Here is a 19,784-nt window from a genome sequence, read left to right as displayed (position 1 = left end):
GTACCATCTATAAATTTGCTGATGATACATCCATTGTTGGTAGAATCTCAGATCGTGATGAGAGGGCGTAGAGGAGCAGGATATGCCAACTAGTGGAGTGGTGTCACAGCAACAACCTGGCACTCAATGTCAGTAAGATGAAAGTGCTGTCTATGGACTTCAGGAAGGGTAAGGTGAAGGAACACACACCAAACCTCATAAAGCAATCAGAAGTGGAGAGAGGGAGCAGTTTCAAGTTCCTTGGAGTCAACATCTCTGTGGACCTCACCTGGTCCCAACATATCAATGCAGTTATAAAGAAGGCAAGAAAGTAATTATACTTCATTAGGAGTTTGAAGAGGTTTGGTGTATCACAAACACACTCAAAGATTTCTATAGATGTACTATGGAGAGCATTTTGACAGGCTGCAACACTGTCTGGTATGGAGGGGCTGCTGCACAGGACTGAAAGAAGCTACAGAGGGTTGTAAATTTAGTTAGCTCCATCTTGGGTACTAGCCTACAAAGTACCCAGGACATCTTCAAGGAGCGGTGTCTTAGAAAGGCAGCACCCATTATTAAGGACCTCCAGCACCCAGGGTATGCCCTCTTCTCACTTACCATCAGGTAGGAGATACAGAAGCCTGAAGGCACACACTCAGCAATCAGGAACAGCTTCTTCCCCTCTGTTGTCCGATTCCTAAATGGACATTGAACCATTGAATATTACCTCACTTTTTTAATATATATTATTTCTGTTTTTTGCATGATTTTTAATCTATACAATATACATATAATGTAGTTGATTTAATTATTTATTATTATTTGTAGTATTTTAGTTTTTCTTCCATATTATGTACTGCATTGAACTGCTGCTGCTAAGTTAACAAATTTCATGACACATGCTGATAATAAACCTGGTTCTGATTCTGCTGTCATGGGTGATGAGGCCCTTAATAATGGACATTGCCTTTCTAAGTTACCATTCCTTAAGGATGCCTTGGATACAATGGAGGCTGGTACCTAGGATGGAGCTGACTAATTTTTCAACTCTCTGCAGCTTACTTTGATCTTCTGCAGTAGCCCCCCACCCCTCCCCCATAACAGACGGTGATGCAGCTAGTCAGAATGGTTGCCACAGTACATCTGTAGAAGTTTTACAATGTTTTAGGTGACAAACCAAAACTCCTAATGAAATATACCCAATGTCTTACCTTCTTTACAGCTGCATTGATATGTTGGGAACAGTTTAGGTCCTCAGATAACCAGGAATTTGAAATTGCTCACTCTCTCCACTGCTGATCCCTCGATGAGGGTTGATTTTTCTCCCCTCATCCTATGCTTCTGAAGTCCACAATCAGCTCTTTGGTCTTAGTGATCTTGAATGCAAGGTTGTCGTTGAGACACCACTCCACTAGTTGGTGTATCTTGCTGCTGCACTCCTGTACACCCCCTCGTCTCCATCTGAGATTCTGCCAACAATGGTTGTATCATCAGTAAATTTATAGTTGGTACTTGAGCTACGGTTAGCTACACAGTCATGGGTAGAGAGTAGTGGGCTAAACACAGATTGTGGTCTTCCGGTTCGGAAGTTGAGGATCCAGTTGCAGAGGGAGGTACAGAGGCCCAGGTTCTGCAGTCTTTTGATCAGGACTGTGGGAATTATGGTGTCAAATGCTGAGCTATAGTCAATAAATAGCAATATATTTCACAAAATATAGGCAAATTGCATTACATTCAAAAATAAAATGTGTTCAGTGGCTGACATCTCTCAAAGTCCAACCCTTCATCTCTGTTGCTAGGTGGAAGTGGGCTAACATAGTTCTGGTGAATCTGTGTAGGCCAGTCCTCCGCACAGTGGATACAATGGATTAGAGAAGCAATGATAAACTCCAGTCATGCTATCAACTTCAGAGGATGCTGGAAACGGGAGGTCATCAATGGCCTATGCTCCACTTGGGTGCTAAGGGCTCAAACCAAAATAGCATAGAGGCTGACTCTGTCAGAAAACATTAATGCAGCATAACATAGTTATCAGTAGTGTAAGGTTCATGATAAGTGGGTAAACTTGTGGAGTGTTAATCTCTTTATAGGCTTCACCAAACTCTATGGTGGAGTAGAGTGACAATTCCTCCCAGAGAATCTTGATTTGCTTTGATCTCGTGTCAAGTCAGTTCCTGACTCCTAATTTATACTCTGGGGGCTGATAGACTATTTTTGTTCTCTTGGCATGGAGCACAATGAATCAGGGCAGTTGTTCAGGAATAATTGTATACAGGCCAGTGGGCGTACAGACTTTTAAACCTTTTCTGATGTAAAATCTACACTTGGCCAGCATCAACAGAACTGTAGTTCTGAAAAACCCAGTTCTGTGTGTATGCTTTTAATGTACCTCGTCCAGGCTGCTAACCAAATCTTAGGTGACTCGTTAGTGATGACACTCTTAGCTCACTTGGCACCTTTCCAATTTGATAGACTGCCTGTCTGCTCTTCGATAACCTACAATTTACTTTAGTTCAGTATTGCTGTATTAATGAAGTTTTTTATGTATCAGCTGTTTCTATAAACTATCTTACTGTTACTGAAGTGTGTGTTTAAACAGAAGTGTGGAAAATGAGAAATACTGGAAGCACTCAGCTGGTCAGACACCATCTATCAAGAGAGAAGGTTTACTATTCAGATTTACAGTGTTTTTACAAAGTTCAAAGTTAACTTTATTATTAAAGTACATATGTCACCATATGCAGCCCTGATACTCATTTTCTTGTGGGCGTATTCGATAACTCTATAGAATAACAACCATAACAGTATCAATGAAAGGCTGCCCAACTCGGGCATTCAACCAGAGGGCAGAAGACAACAAACTGTGCAAGTATAAATGTAACCCTTAGGTTCGGCTGGTGGTGTTAGTCTCTGGCTCTGCCAAACGTGTGGAATCTGAGGTGAAAAACCTCTTGTTTGTGTGGATGCTCTGTGATCTGTTCCCTGTTACAAATCAGTACCACGAAACAACAGACAGTACACCATACACAATTAAATTATTTAGCTTTATAATTCTTAATTTGACTGAAGGGTTACTAAAGAAAAGCAAAAAGAAAAGGGCCCATTTTAATGAAACAGTCGAATGTGCATGTTGGAGCTCACAGTCTCACTGTCATTGGTCCTCCATTGACTTCCCCGGGCTTCGTCGACTCCCGGCCCGGCTCCAAGTCCACTCTGTCCTGCTGTCTACGACTTTTTTTTTCTGGCATCTTCTCTCTTCATCTCTTGCCGAACAAAAGATCCAGATCACCTCGTACTCAGGTACACAACAAGAAAAAAACACTCCCTTCATTGAACGGCACACATTCCAAAGCCCCCTAGCCATAACCCAAACACTGCTGCCACAGAAAAACCATTACATTAGCAGTTTTGCCTTTCCCAGGGTTTTACACAAAAATAAGAAATAGTTATAATAAATATATAAGCAATAAATATTGAGAACATGAGATTAGGAGTCCTTGAAAGTGAGTCCGTTGGTTGAGGGAATATTTCAAAGATGGGATGAGTGAAATTGAGTGAAGTTATTCCCTTTGGTTCAAGAGCCTGGTGATTGAGGGGTAGTAACTTTTCCTGAACCTGTTCCTGAGTCCTAAGGCTCTTGTACCTTCTTTCTGATGCTAGCAGTGAGAAGAGGGCATGTCCTGTGTGGTGGAGGTCCCTGATGATAGATGCTGTTTTCTTGCGACAGTGCTTCACGTTGATATGCTCAGTGGTGGAGAGTGCTTTTCTCATGATAGACCAGGCTGTATCCATTATGTTTTGTAGTGTTTTACGTTCAAAGTCATTGGTGCTTCAATACCAGGTTGTGATGCAGCCAGTCAATACACACTCCGCCGCACATTTGAAGTTTGTCAAAGTCTGAGATGTCAATCTATACTTGATATTGCCTGACCTACGTACTCTCAGTATTTTCTGTTTTTATTTCAGATTCACAGAATACTTTACTCCTGTTTCAATTTTTTAATGAGCCCTATTGATATGTCTATTGCTACCCTATGAGTCAATGCTCAGTTTTTAAATCATTTACACCTTTACACCTTTTTAGTAGCTTAAGGCATGTTAGAACATAGAACAACACAGTTTTTTGGCCCAATATATTGTGCCAATCTTTTAAACAACTCCTAGATTGACTCCTAACCCTTCACACCTATATAACCCTCCATTTTTTTGTTCATCTTTGTGCCTATCTAAGAGTCTGTTAAATGTCCCAAATGTATTCCCCTTTACCACTAACCCCAGAAGTGAGTTCAATGCACTTATTTTTGCAACTCTACTGGAAACCTATAACTAACTGAAAACAAGCAGAGAGTACTTCCTCCAGTAGGTGAAATCATTATTCTGTACCTTCTGTTTTTGTATCATTCATCAGACAAATACAATTCCTGCTTCACATTAATATTTACTGATCGTCTCTGAGCTATGTTTTCAGGTAACTAATGCAGAAGATATGAATAGGAGAAAAAAATAGTTGCATTCAAGAGAATCTTGTTCAGTGGAATAGATAAGTTTGTGAACAGCAGATGTAAAGGTGAATAAATGCATAATGATGAAATATGGAACATGATGTAGTCTCATAATGTCAAGAACAATTTTGACATGGTTGACAAAGGAAAAATTAAGTCGGCAGTATTCAGTTGCAGTGAAACCTTTGTCAATTAAATTAATCTTGTTGAATGAAATATCTCAAGAACAACTAATTGTATGATGCAAAATTTACTTACTGCTTATTATTCTTTGGACATCTTTTATGTGATGATGTGCTTGAAAAAATATCCTATGCTTAGCACTGTTATTTAACAGAATTTGAATGTTTATATGGTAAGACAAAGCTTAAGAATACCTTAATAATATTATAGTGATCCTGAAAGTTCTGCTTAATCTTCGTCTCCATCATGCAATCATATCTAGTCAATGACTTCCTGGTAATTAGTGCACCCCTAACTCCCACATTATTCAATGCTATAAATCTTAGCTTATCCTCTAGCACTAGTCCACTTCCCACTAAATCTCCTCTTTTCATAATTCTTGGTTGAACCACCTGTAAACTTAAGTGGCAATCATTAGCTCCATTATAAGGCTCTTGAAGCTGACCAATGCTTCCACATCTGTCCATCCAGTTTCTGCTTCTCTCGTATCATCAGAAATTTCTTTGGCAAAGCTGAATGATTTCTGTGGCTCCTTTATTCTTCTATGTCTATTGACCATTAGCGTTTTTATCATAGATCGTGGACTAGAAGTTTGCTCTGCTCGAGGCCTGAAGGTCAAACATACGATCTGCAAGTACTAGAGTGGAGATTCAATGGCCAAACCCATGATCAGTCGATACCCACCAGTTGGTAATGTCCGGAGGGCAAAGCTGAAGGTCGAAGTCCAGAGCTTGGTGAGTCCAGAAATACAGTACTGTGCAAAAGTTTTAGGCACATATAAAAATAGCTATAGTGCCCAAAGCTTTTGCACAGTACTGTATTTGTCAACATGGAGTGGAGAGTGAGTCTGTAAATCTGACAGGAGCAAAGCATGTTGGGAATGACAACATGGAGCACTGTGGGAGGTGTGTGGAACAGGTGGCAAAGAAGGAGTGATTCCAAACAATTGGTTTACTGATTATTACAGAATGTCACTCTGATGCTTCCCGCTCCTTCCCCTCTCCCTTCCCCTTTTCCAAACCACGTTTCCCCTCTCCCAGCCCCCTTCTGACAGCCGAATCAGTGGCGGGAGCAGGCCACAGTGACAAGGTTTCTCACAGATTGGTGACGCCTGTTTAAAAGGAGAGCTTCGCCAGCGTTCAGTTTCACTCTGACAGCCCAATTAGCAGCAGGAGCAGGCCACAGCAACAAGGGTTCTCGCAGGTCAGTGACGCTTCTTTAAAAGTACCGAAGGGACTAGCCGGGCGGCCATTGTTGGAAGTAGGCCAGGGGTGAGAGTAGGAGTCAGGTTTTGGCTCAAAGGAGGCTTCGGCTCGGAAGAGGCATTGGCTCTGGGTAAGTTTCAGTTAAGGTTCCCTTTTTCTCTGACTGTACCTAGTGTAGTAAACGGCTGTTATGTGTTCTTCATGCCAGATGTTGGAGTCCGGGGAAACCCAGAGTCTCCCAGGGAACTACATCTGCGTGAAGTGCATCCGGCTGCAGCTCCCTGAAGATCGTGTTAAGGATCTGGAGCAGCAGCTGGATGACCATCGGCTTGTACGTGAGAATGAGGAGATAAGTAATCAGAGTTGCAGGGAAGTAGTAAACCTGAAGTTGCAGGAGGCGAGTAGCTGGTTGACTGTCAGGAGAAATGGAAATGTGAATAGGCAGTTAGCGGAGAGCACCCCTGTGGCCATTCCCTTTAAAAATAGGTATACCATTTTGGATATTGTTGTGGGGGATGACCTCCCAGAGGAATGCCAGGGAGACTGGGTTACTGACACCAAGCATAGGTCTGTGGTGCAGAAGGGAAAGAGGGAGGGGAGGGAAGCAGTAGTGATAGGCGCCTCAATAGTCAGGGGAATAGACAGAAGATTCTGTGGACATGAACGGGACACCTGAATGATATGTTGCCTCCCAAGTCCCAGTGTCTGGGATATCTTGGATCGTGTCCACAATATTTTTGGGGGGGGGGGGTGGGGGAGAGCAGCTAGATGTCCTGGTACATATTGGTATCAATGAGATAGGCAGAAAAAGCAAAGAGGTCCTGAAAAGAGAATCTGGAGACCTAGGTAGAAAGCTGAGAAGAAGGAACTCCCGGGTAGTAATTTCTGGACTGCTGCCTGTGCCAAGGGCCAGTGAGGATAGAAACAGGATGATCTGGCAAAGTAATGGGTTGCTGAGAAGCTGGTACAGGGAGCAGGATTTCAGGTTCTTGGATCACTGGGATCTCTTCTGGGGGAGGTACGACAGGTTGCACCTGAACCCGAGAAGAATCGATATTCTCATGGGCAGGCTTGTTAGAGCTGTTGGGGAGGGTTTAAACTAATACGGCAGGTGGATGGGAACTGGAGTGAAGGGACTCAGGATACGATGGATGGTAAAAAGCAAAGATAGCATGCAGTCAAGCTGTCAGGAAGCACAGGCAGATGAAAGGATAAAATTGCAGCCAGCAAGGTGAGTTTCAGTGCATTAGGGATGCAGAATCAACAAGGGTAGCAAACACAGCACTCAAAGTGTTGTATCTCAATGCACGGAGTATAAGAAATACGGTGGATGATCTTGTTGCACTATTACAGATTGCCAGGTATGATGTTGTGGCCATCACTGAATCATGGTTGAAGGATGGTTGTAGTTGGCAGCTGAATGTCCAAGGTTACATTTTGTATCACAGGGGTAGGAAGGTCAGCAGAGGGGGTAGGGTGGCCCTGCTGGTAAAGAATGGCATCAAATCAGAAGAAAGATGTGACATGGGATCAGAAGATGTTGAAGCCTTGTTAAGGAACTGCAAGGGTAAAAGGACACTGATGGCATTTATATACCCAACAGTAGCTGGGATGTGGAGCAAAGATTACAATAGGAAATTGAAAAGGGGCAATGTTATGATGGTCATGGGAGATTTCAACATGCAGGTCGATTGGGAAAATCAGGTTGGAAATGGATCTCAAGAAAGTGAGTTTGTTGAATGCCTACGAGATGGCTTTTTAGGGCAGTTTGTCATTAAGCCTACCAGGGGATCAGCAATACTGGATTGGTTGTTATGTAATGAACCGGAGTTGATTAGGGAACTTAAGGTAAAAGAACAATGTGATAAGGTGATAACAATATGATTGAGTTCAACTTGAAATTTTATAGGGAGAAAGTAAAGTCTGATGTAGCAGTGTTTCAGTGGAGTGATGGGAGTTACAGTGGTATGAGAAAGCAGTTGGCTAATGTAAATTGGAAGGAGATGCTGGCAGGGATGACAGCAGAGCAGCAACTGTGTGAGTTTCTAGGGAAAATGAGGAAGGTGCAGGACAGATGTATTCCAAAAAAAGGAATACTCAAATGGCAAATTAATCCAACTGTGGCTGACAAGAGAAGTCAAAGCTAATGTAAAAGCAAAAGAGAGGGCACACAACAAAGCAAAAATTAGAGGGAGGACTGAGGATTGGGAAGCGTTTAAATCCCTACAGAGAGTAACTAAAAGAATTATTAGGAGGGAGAAGATGAAGTATGAAAACAAGCTAGCAGAATACCAAAGTGGAAAGTAAAAGCTTTTTCAGGTATGTAAAAAATAAAAGAGAGATGAGAGTGGATATAGGATCGCTAGAAAATGAGGCCTGAGAAATAATAATTGGGGCCAAGGAGATGGCAGATGAACTAAGTGGCTATTTTGCATCAGTCTTCACTGTGGAAGATACCAACAATGTGCCAGATGTTGAAGGGTGTGATGGAAAAGAGGTGAGTGCAATTACAATTACAAGGGAGAAGGCGCTCAAAAAGCTGAAAGACCTAAATGTACATAAGTCATCCAGACCAGACGAACTGCACCTAGGGTTCTAACAGTAATGATCTTTCAAAAATCATTGGAATCTGGCATGGTGCCAGAGGACTGAAAATTTGCAAATGTCACTCCACTCTTTAAGAAAGGAGGAAGGCAGCAGAAAGGAAATTACAGACCAGTTAGCCTGACCTCAGTGGCTGGGAAGATGTTGGAGTCGGTTGTTAAGGATGAGGTTGTGGAGTACTTGGTGACACAGGACAAGACAGGACATCGTTTCCTTGAGGGAAAATCTTGCCTGAAATAATTGGCAAGATTGGAATTATTTGAGATTACACATAGGATAGATAAAGGGGATGCAGTGGATGTTGTATGTTTTGACTTTCAGAAGGCCTTTGACAAGGTGTCACACATCAGGCTGCTTAGCAAGTTAAGAGTCCATGGCATTACAGGAAGTTACTGGCATGGTTAGAGCATTGGCTGATTGGTAGGAGGCAGTGAGTGGGAATAAAAGGATCCTTGTCTTGTTGGCTGCCAGTGACTAGTGTGTTCTGCAGGGGTCAGTGTTGAGACTGCTTCTTTTTATGCTTTATATCAATGATTTGGATAATGACTTTGTTGATAAGTTTGCAGATGATACGAAGGTTCGTGGAGGGGCAGGTAGTGCTGAGGAAACAGGCAGGCTGAAGAAGGACTTAGAAAGATTTGGAGAATGATCAAAAAAGTGGCAAATGAAACACACTTTTGGAAAATGCATGGTCATGCACTTTGATAGTAGAAATAAATGTATGGACTATTTTCTAAACGGGGAGAAAATCCAAATATCTGAGATGCAAAGGGACTTGGGAGTCCTTGTGCGGAACATCCTAAAGGTTAACTTGCAGGTAGAGTCAATGGTGAGGAAGGCAAATGCAATGTTAGCATTCATTTCAAGAGGTCTAGAATACAAGAGCAGGGATGTGATGCTGAGGCTTTATGAGGTAGTGGTGAGGCCTCCCCTTGAGTATTGTGAGCAGTTTTGGGCTCCTTACCTGAGAAATGATCTGCTGGCATTGGAGAGGGTTCAGAGGAGGTTCACAGGGATGATTCTGGGAATGAAAGGGTTATCATACGAGGAATGTTTGATAGCTCTGAGTCTGTACTCACTGAAATTTAGAAGGATGACGTGGTGTCTCACTGAAACCTTTTGAATATTGTAAGGTCTAGGCAGAGTAGATGTAGAAAAGGTGTTTTTCATGGTGGGAGAGTCTCGGACAAGAGAGCAATGTCTCAGGATAGAGCGTGCCCATTTAAAACAGAGATACAGAGAAATTTATTCAGCCGGATGGGGGTGAATTTGTGACTTTATTACGACAGGCAGGTGTGGAGGACAGGTTGTTGGGTGTATTTAAGGCAGAGCTTGATGGGCCAAATGGCCTAATTCTGCTTCTATGTCTTATGGTCTTCTCATTCTCAATCCTGAATAAAGACCCATACCAGAATCAGGTTTATCATCACTCACATATGTCATGATTTTTTTTACGGCAACATAAAATTACTATAGTACTGTGCAAAAGTTATATACACTAGCTATGTTTATGTGCCTAAGACTTTTGCACAGTACTGTAGAAAGCACAGAATGCCAAAGACCGGACTTGGTGAGTGTGCAGGTAGAGTGTGAGTTTGGGCCAGAGACTGGAGGATGGAGTACTGTCATTGTGAAGGGAAAGGAGGGTGGAAAAGGACAGGGTTTTGCTGCTGTGGTCTGCATTGTTTTGCGGATTTATTCTATTGCTGCTCTTGTTGTTGTGTTGTTATTCTGTTGAACATTGTGAACATGCTACGTCGGTGTTGAAATGTGTGGTGACTCTTGTGGGCTGCCCCCAGCACATCTTTTGGTGTGTTGGTTGTTAACAGAAATAGTGCATTTCAATGTATGCTTTGATGTCCATGTGATAAACAAATCTGAATCTGAGTGTGCTCTAAAACTAAATCATTTGAACGCCAGGCTAGGCCAGAGAGTTGAGTATCTTTATAGTCCATGATCTATATTGACAGATTTAACATTTAATGATCAAATGGCAAGGTTGAGCAAGTTCGTGCACAGCTTTGAGTGCTTTACCATCAGTTGGAATATTCTCAAAATTTTTCAAGGGAAGGACAACTCACCCAATGGTGCATCTGGTCTGGTTGAAATAATTCTGATCACATTAATGAACAAAATCAACGCTAAAAAAAGTTATGCTGCTGATTTTCTTGGCACTGTTCTGTCAATATCTTAGTGAGTCTAAATGAAAGACAACCGCTTTGTCTTCAACTGTTCTATACACTGCTACAGTTAAGCTGCAGAAAATTTAAAATTGTCATCAACAGTGCTTTAACTATCACATTCAAACATAACTGAATGAACATGTGGTTAAATTATGGGTTTCAAAGGTACATTTAATGTCAGAGAAATGTATACAATATACATCCTGAAATTCCTTTTCTTCACAACCATCCAGAAAACAGAGCTATACCCCAAAGAATGAATGACAGTTAAATATTAGAACCCACAAGTCCCCCTCAGCTCCCCCCCACGAGTAAACAGCAGCAAAGTGATGATCCCCCCTCCCCCACCAGCAACAAAAAAGCATCAGCACCCTCCCCCCCCCCCCCCCACTGAGCACTCAAGTGTGCAGCAAAGCGTCAATAAAGACACAGACTTGCAGTACCCCACAGGCTATTTGTTCACCGGATAATTCAACATACCACCAGGCTTATAAGGGAATAAGAGTTGTCCCCGTTTCACAGCGAGAGGGACGACAACTCGCTGATTTATGATGCTAAAAGTCTGTTGCGTCGCTTTTTTTGAGCTCTGTGCCCAAAGAACTCGGGGCTCTGGGCACGCAGCCAGCTTGCTGCTTCTGATCTTCCGTCTCCCACGATTTCCTGCGGAGGCGCCGACCTCAAGTCCGCCTGCCTCCAGAGCCACGAAATCCAGGAACCCCGAAGGGGAGCCAGTCTTCTAGGCTGCGTCCTCGGTATGTTGAATAGCGGCCAATCATGAGACCCCCGAGACTGGGTCCCATTACCGCAAAGAACCGAAGTCAGCGTGTAACTCCAGGTCAGTGTCTTCAAAAGAACCCTGAAAGGGAAAAATAGAGATATTAGATATTAGATATGAATGAACCTTTAACTAATATTTGAAGTACTGTGCAATGTGTAATGTAGCTATCCCTATAGTCCTGCTAGCTTAGGATTTTCTATGATGTCTTGTGCATTTGCTACTTTAGTCCAGTGATAAAGGAGATATTCTACAGAACTTTATATTGGAAAGTTTTTTTTTTAAGTTGTAATTTATTGGTTTTCTTCAGGAAGTTAAAGGCATAGATGGAAAATAATGTATATGGTCTGATTTATAAAGCATATTTCTGGAGAATGAATAGCCTATTTAATTTCACATTGTAGGGCTCAGGAAGAATGCTTGCACACATTCAGTGACATTTTCCTGTGTGCTACACACAGTATTGCTGTCATTACTCTGCCCCCTGAGGGAATGACTTGGCTGACAGGTGAGTGAGCTGCTTTGGAAAATTCATGAGTGAATTTTTTTTCATTCCTTGCATTTCTTCAATCCTCAATTTGATTACTGTCACTTGTAGGTCTAAAATACAACAATTACACTTCGTGAATATTTAGTTTAAATCCTAAATTCTTTCCTTAATTTTTCAACAAGAGGCTATTTGGCACATTTTGCTTGTGCCTGTTTGTTTAAAGAGGTACCCAATCAATTTCTTCGAAAATGAAAACAAACTTTGCACTGAAAATGTTAAAATCACTAACTGCCCAGTTTATTTGGGACAACTGTGCACTGATGGACTATTGTGTTTTGAGAGAATATAATGTGAATGGTGTTTTGCATGTCAGGGGTTCGGCCTTCAGGGAATTTAGAAAGGCAGAGGGAAAGAAGCATGGGTATAGAACATCATTAGAGAACTAACGGCCTCTGGCTATACTGGGGCAACCAAATTATTGATAAAGCTGTACAAAGGTCATTGTTAAATCATAGTGATTTAAAATATCCAATTTATAGTTGTATGTGTTAAGTGGCTGCAAACAAAAAAAGTTCTTGTTTTGGGGGTACATGTATCTTACATAGTGATAAAAGTCCATTCTTTATTGACCAATGGTGTCCAACTGCCATTAGACATGCTGCTCCGAATCCACTCACCAGGAATTCTAAAGACTGGCAATAAGTCCGGTCCTGCTGAAGGTTTTGACCCAAAACGTCGCCTGTACTTTTTTCCATAGATGCTGCCTGACCTGCTGAGTTCCTCCAGCACTTTGTGTGTGGTGCTCGGATTTCCAGCATCTGCAGATGTTCTCTTGTTTTTGACTGGCAATAAGAGCCAGCTTTACTGGTGGCATTACAACCCCCAAAGAAATGTATTAAAGAGTATTTTCATTGCAAGATTGCAATAGATTGCTTTCATCTTAACCCATGCACATTGAGGTGTTTTATAGCAAAGCATCTGCTTTAGTTGCTTCCATGAAATGAGAAGCAGATGCCTTTGAGAAAGTTGTCCAGATCAGAACCTATTTGATTTTGGGTATAATCGCAAGCAAAACTGGACAACTGGCTAGATGACCAACTGATGTACGTTTCCCAGTCAGTAGGAAACATTACAATCCATCCCACAGGCCAATTTTATATATAGGAATAATAACAATATTTTCAAATTAAAAACAATTCCAGAATCCGGGTGTATTTCATGACAATTTCCATCAACTATATGATATTTTTGCATGAATTGTATAATCATTTGGGATTTGTTTCTTCTTTGCACAAGCCAGTGTTGATGCAGTTTCCTAAATTAAGAATAACCTTTATATAATAAGGGCATCAAAAGTTATGAGAAGAAGGCAGGAGTATGGAGTTGAGAGGGATAATAAATCAGCCACGATGAATGGCAGAACAGACTCGATGGGCCAAGTGGCCTAACTCTGTTCCTGTATCTTATGGTGTTATGATATTGTAATTTATCTTTAACCATACAAAAATTTTGCAGATTACTTTAATTTGCAACCAGCCACATACATCAAGTCTGCATTATTATGGTGGACTGAAGTGCATTTTTCTCAATTATCCATGAAGCTTCATTGAATGGATTAACTTAGCCCCAACACTCCATTTAAAAGTGAAATACAATGAAGTGTCCACTTGGGAAGCCTGTACAGATAATTAATCTTTCTCATGCCATATGAATTGTCCCTGTGGCCGCAGGGAGTCTTCATGGTTTGTTTTCATGCAGTTCATTTGATGCTGATATATTGAAATGAATGAAGTAATGCATACAGTCCTTTGTTACATGGTCTCCTGGCAGCAATATTATAGTATTTCGTTGACAGTCATCGGTGGTTATGTATAACAAACAAATGAAATGCAGTTGCAGATGCACCTCAAAAAGAAAATAAGTTGAGTACAGGAAGAAAGAAGTAAGTACGAATACAGAAGTATATAAAGAGAGGTGTGAAGACCAAAATGAGAAATTTCTTTAAGTTGTTAGAATGATGGTACAAATGAAAGCAATATATCTTCCATGGACTCAGGTTTTTACAATGGGACTGTGGAACTTAAAAATTACAAAATTTTCAACAATGTAGATCGGCAAGCCTTCAATCAGGGGTGCAGGGGTGGCAAAGCTTTGGCACACATGCCCAAAATGGCCTGTGCAAAGATTTTGTTGTCATTCAGCATGGAGTCCTGCCCCATGATTCTTTAACCCAAACCATAACAGAAAGACAATTATAATGATCTTTAGTGCCACATAAAGCAATAAATGATATTTTACAACCCAGTGTTTTCACAGCAGGCATCCCATGCCAGCTGGATGGTTGCAGGAAACTGTGATGTTGGATTACATTTTGAAAACCTCAGAGCCCAGGTGCACACATCAGTGTTTGGACAGTAAATGGTTGCAGTAATAATACTATTCGAAAATGATGTTATCTTACAATTATCTTTTTAATAGATTGCTATTAATAATTTTTGAACATATTGTCTTAAATGCTTCATTTATTTCAGTCCATCTCTGGTATACTTTTATTAATAGTAGAATAATGAATGCACATATATAAACATCAGGACTCATCCTTTTTTCTTAAAATCCATAATTATTGTTAGTAATTCATTAATCAAAAATAATCTCTGTTCAAAATTACTATGCCACCCAAGAAAATTTTTAGCAAACTTATTGACAATTTGGGCACATGATCTCAAAGAGCTTTGCCAACCCTGGCTCCAATTGTTAAAGATAAAAGTCATTTGTCATTCAATCTGTTGTAATTTAATTCAGAGTGAGTGACCTCCTCTGTATTCACCCGAGTCCATCTTCAAAAGGATAAATATTGCTCTATCTGTAGTCAGCCGAGAATTTGGAAAATTTCAGAATTCAGCCAGAAGATGGCTTGTGGAAGCTCTACTATTCAAGAGAAACCTGACAGCACTAACTCATTTCCCTTATAAGGGATACAACTCAGTCTTCATTAGAGGGATGGAGGTGGAGAGGATCAATAACTTTAAACTTCTTGCCATTACCATCTCAAGGGATCTGTCCTGGGACCAGCACACAAGTGGCACCACAAAGAATGCACAACAGTGCCTCTACTTTCTTATAGGTTTGTGTAGATTTGGCATGTCGTCAAAAACTTTGACAAACTTCTACAGATGTATGGTGGAGAGTATACAGACTGTTTGTATAATGTCCTGGTATGGAAACATTAATGCCCAGGAATGGAAAAGTTGACAAAAAGTGGTGGATACAGCATAGTCCATCACAGGCAAAGCCCTCCCCATCAATGAGCACGTTTACAAGGAGCACTGCCACAAGAAAGCAACATCCATTATCAAGGCTCCCCACCATCCAGGCCATGCTTTTTTCCCACTGCTACTATCAGCCCGGAGGTACAGGAGCCTTCAGTTCCACAGCACCAGGGTCAGGAACAGCTATGCCCCTACGACCATCAGGTTCCTGCACCAGCAAGGATAACTTCACTTACTTCAATGTTGAACTGACACCACAACCTATAGGTTCACTTTTAAGGACTCTAAAACTCAGGAGGAGGAAACTGGAGCTCCATGAGTCAGTCTTCATCAGAGGATCGGAGGCAGAGAGGATCATCAACTTTAAATTCCTCAGTGTTATTATTTCAGAGGACCTGTCCTAGGTCCATAACAAAGGAAGCATGGCAACACCTCTACTTTCTTAGAAATTTGTGAAGATTTGGCCTGTCATCTAAAAACTTCAACAAACTTGCGTCATGTCTTGGTATGGAAACACATATGCCTTTGTATGGAAAAGCCGACAAAAAGTAGTGCATATGGTTCAGTCCATCATGGGTAAAGCCCTCTCCACCACTGAGCACGTCGATTGGAAGTGCTGTCACAGCAAAGCAGCATCCACCATCAAGGACCTCCCACCATCCGGGCCATGCCTTCTTCTCATTACTGCCAAGAGAAAGAAAGTACAGGAGTCTCTGGACTTGCACTACCGAGTTCAGGAACAGTTATTAACCTTCAAGCATTTGGCTCTTGAACCAAAGGGGATAACTTCATTCAACTTCACTTGCCCCATCATTGAGATGTTCCCTCAAACTACGGACTCACTTTCAAAGACTCTTCATCTCATGTTCTTGATGTTTATTGCTTATGCTTTTATTATTATTATTTCTATTTTCCTCTTTCTTTTTTGTATTTGCACAGTTTTTGCACATTCATTATTGTCTGGCCTGTTGGGTGTGATCTTTCATTGATTTAATTGTGTTTCTTGTATTTACTGTGAATGCCGCAAGAAAATGAATCTCAGGGTAGTATATGGTGATCTGTGTGTACTTGGATAATAAATTTACTTTGAACTTTGAACTCATTTTCTCAGTGCTATTTATTTACATTTTTAATCATTCAATCTGTTTGTCTTTTGCACATTGGCTGTTTATCAGTCTTTGTTATTTATAGTTTATCACAAATCCTATTGTATTTTTTTATTTTCTTGTAAATCCCTGCGTGAAAATTAATCTCTAGGTAGTATATAGTGACAGATATTTACTATGCACTTTGAATTTGATTTTCCTTTATATCTAAAAATATATCAATCACTGTCTGGATGATACCTAGCTAACTAGAATCTCATCCTCAGAAGGCATTACAAAGTGCATTGTATTGTTGTCAGCATGTTGTACTATGACTTTGAAATTGATTGCATTGACTTCATTTCATCCAGTCAAAGGCTGATGGAGCCATAAATTTAAAAAGGAGATAAAGTCAAAGATACACTGCCTTCTGCACAGAGAAACCTTTCTTTAACTTTCTCCTGATTTCTGATTTTGAGACTATAATCCTAGTTCTGGATCCCTTGTCTAGGGTAAACACCATAATGAGACCTACCTATTAAGGTTTGAAAGAGTCTGATCTCATCTCATTTTTCTAGAGTAGGGGTTCTCAACTTTTTTTAAGCCAGGGACCATTACCATTAACTAAGGCTTCTGTGGACCCCAGGTTCGGAACCCCTGCTCTGGAAAGTATGTATGTATCTATCAAGTCCAGTCAAGTCGCTTTTATTGTCATTTCAACCGTAACTGCTGGTACAGTACATAGTAAAAATGAGACAACGTTCCTCCAGGACAATAGTGCTACATGAAACAACACAGAACTACACTAGACTACCTGAAACAATGCAAAACTACACAAGACTACGTGAAAAAACACAAAACTACATTAGTCTTCAGACCTACACGGGACTACATAAAGTGCACAAAACAGTGCAAGACAGTACAATAATTAATAAACAAGACAATAGGCACCAATAAAGGGCAAATTACAATATAATAATAAATTATGTAAGTGTAAACAATGTTTTAGCAGGAATTGAGAAAGAAAGCAAAAATTGCAAAGGGAGTGCAGTAGTGGAGTGTGTGTGTGTGTGTGTGTGTGTGTGTGTGTGTGTGTGTGTGTGTGTGTGTGTGTGTGTGTGTGTGTGTGTGTGTGTGTGTGTGTGTGTGTGTGTGTATATATATATATATATATATAGAGACTCTGGGAATTGAGGAGTCTAATGGCTTGGGGGAAGAAAATGTTACACAGTCTGGTCATGATAGATCAAATGCTTCGGTGCCTTTTGCCAAATGGCAGGAAGGAGAAGAGTTTGTGTGAGGGGTGCGTTGGGTTCTTCACAATGCTGTTAGCTTTGCAGATGCAGCTTGTGGTGTAAATGTCTGTAATGGTGGGAAGAGAGATCTATCTAAAAGCCTCTTAAGCACAATTATTGTGTCTGCTTCCACGACAACCCAGAGCAGACCATTCCATGCACCTATCACTCTGTACCATGCCCCACACATCTCCTTTAAACTACACCCCCTCCTGCACACACCTTAAATATATGTCCTCTGGTATTTGAGTTCTCAATTTATCCATAAGCACATCCTTTATACAAATTATAACATGTAGCACATTACTGATTGGGGATGAAGTAATGGACAAGCTTTCTCCCTAAAATTATTTTCAGCTATGATCTGATGTCGGAATCAGAGAAGTCACACAGCAAACATCCACTGACAAACCTTTGTTTCTTTTTATTTTTCCTAATAGTTACTGTAACTCTTCCCAGCGCTAGTGATCTGGATTCCATTCTCACCACTGTCTGGAAGGAGCCTGCATATTCTTCGTGTGACCGCGTGGGTTTCCTCTTGGCACTCCGGTTTCCTCCCACATTCCAAAGACATACGGGTTGGGGTTAGTGAGTTATGGACATGTTAGTGCTGGAAGCATGGCAACACTTGTGGACTGCCCCCAGCACATGCTTGGATTCTGTTGGTCATTGACACAAACAACACATCTCACTGTATGTTTTGATGTTTGTTAAATGATAAATATTTGCCAGATCACTTATAGTGCTCTTGAAATAATGAAATGAGCTCCTTTCATTCCATCCAAGGATCAGATACTATCTCCAACAGAGTAATACTCTCAATATTTCATGAAACAATTAGCCCACACTCACATACTGAAACCTTTTATGTGGGATTGACACAACCTTCAGATTCAGAGGTGAGAATGCTAGCAACTAAGCCAAACCTGAGATGGAAACTGGCACCTGTTTTTTTCAAAAAAGCTAAATACCACTGGTTCAGCTTGGCATTTAGAGTGCAGAGTAACAATGAGTCAGGTTGTCAGGGAGAAATGGAACGGTATGAGTTTAGCAATCTCTGCCTAGCTTGGCTTTATTTTTAATACAGTAGAAAGTGAATTTTCAATGACTGAAGATTTAATTATGCTTTTGGAAAAAGATAACAATATACTTTTATTATAGTTTAATTGGAGTTTCCAAATAAGATGACTTTGAATGTATGAAAACTAAATTTGAAATATGCAAATGACATTGAGATTCATGCAAATTTATATGAAAAATTAATATGGGTTTACAAATAGTTTTCTCAGCCTCACTAATAAGGAGCAGTAGTTATCAATCATCTCAGATTCCTGTACTATCTGTAATTTCATAATTTCCCACTCAGAGTTCTCACAAAGAAGCCTTTCACCTCTTGTCACCAGTTATAAAAGCTGCATTCTCTTAGTATTTGAGTTTGCATTCTGTATTTTCGTAATTCATCTACTGCAAATGAATTCTTCGGTTTCTTTCATTGTGCAATTCTTTTGGTCTGTCAACATTCTAAATGCATTCTTGCCTGGCTATTAGATTGCACTATTTTTTTGGTACAGGGAAACATTTAGTGCTAATATAAAATTTGGTCCCTCGTGAAAAAACACACAGTTGTAAAACATCATTAGGGTGATTTTATATACAGTAAAATGAGCTATAATAAGGCTTGCATGAACCCCAACCACACTTCCCCCAGTGGTATACATCTCCCATCATTTTGTCCCTTAGTGAGGTTGTTATCACTTTACATACACCCCCAGCAGCTTACAGCCAACTCTACATGGAGTGACTGCTGTGGAGAAGGCAGATGGCGCAGTAGAGAGATAGATCTTTTTCCTCATCCACTCAAAGTGACTGATACAGGACCTTGCAAAAGTCCTAGGCTTTCAAATATAGGCGAGGGTGCCTAAGACTTTTGCACAGTACCGTATTTGTCAACGTAGAGCGGAGAGTGAGTTTGTAAATTTGGTGGGAGCAAACGACGTTGAGAATGGTGAGAGTGAAGCACCATGGGAAGGGTGTGCAACAGGTGGCGGAGAAGGAGTGCTGGGGAGAGGGGTGGTGCAGGTACAGATACATCCACCTCTGAGACATCAGGCAAGGTCATTTGATTCCAAACAACTGGTTTATTGATCAGTACAGAATGGTTCTCTGGTGCTTCCAGCTCCCTCCCCTCTCCCTTCACCTTTTCCTAACCAT

Source organism: Hemitrygon akajei, chromosome 15 (assembly GCF_048418815.1).
Source record: "Hemitrygon akajei chromosome 15, sHemAka1.3, whole genome shotgun sequence".
NCBI classification, from domain to species: Eukaryota; Metazoa; Chordata; class Chondrichthyes; order Myliobatiformes; family Dasyatidae; genus Hemitrygon; species Hemitrygon akajei.
This window is presented reverse-complemented; position numbering follows the sequence as displayed.